The following is a 727-nucleotide window of genomic DNA, read 5'->3' as shown; positions in this document are numbered from 1 at the left end:
CCCTCCCACCCCCCATCAAATGAGATCTTACTTGTCTGTCTGCCTGCCTTTCTTCCTTCAACTTGGCTAGTACCAGGTGCACTCCGGCCTCAGAGTTCTCACTACAGTGAGGGCAGAATCACAGCATGTCGTGTCTTCAGTGCCCAGCGCCGAGTGGCCAGCACTATGATTAGTAACTGTCTTTTTGGTGACTCTGAGAAACCCAGTTTTTGGTGTGCCTAACTTATACAGTGCTGCCCATCAGCTTGGCAGGTGCAGAAGTGAGATGCTGGCTTATGTCAACCTCTGAGAATCCTCCTTATTATACATCAGTAATGTGGACAATCACACAGATCTCTTTGTTTCCCTTTGAGGGACTTCAACATTTCTTGGACGATTGATTGCTTTTCAGTAGTCCTTTATACAGACGAAGGAACTGAGGTTTAGAAAGTAACTTTCCCAGGACCCCCAAGCTGACATGTGGATAGATGGGGTTTGAACTCAAATCAGTGGAATGAATTTGATTCTATATTAGTGCGTGATTCATAAGACCAAAGCTAATGTCCTAATATAACATGTAGAACTGATCATACAAATCTACTACCTTAATCCTGGGCCATAGGCTGACAAAATGATTACCCAAATCAGTTTTTTAAAAACATTGCTTTTGTTTGCTCAAAGGAAGCATTTGTAGAAAACATGAATTTTCATTTAATCTTTTGCCCCTCCTTCCTCACAAACACACATT

The sequence above is a fragment of the Oryx dammah genome, unplaced genomic scaffold (genome assembly GCF_014754425.2).
Source record: "Oryx dammah isolate SB20612 unplaced genomic scaffold, SCBI_Odam_1.1 HiC_scaffold_2, whole genome shotgun sequence".
Lineage (NCBI taxonomy): Eukaryota > Metazoa > Chordata > Mammalia > Artiodactyla > Bovidae > Oryx > Oryx dammah.
The sequence above is the reverse complement of the archived record's forward strand: the minus strand, read 5'-3'. Positions refer to the sequence as shown.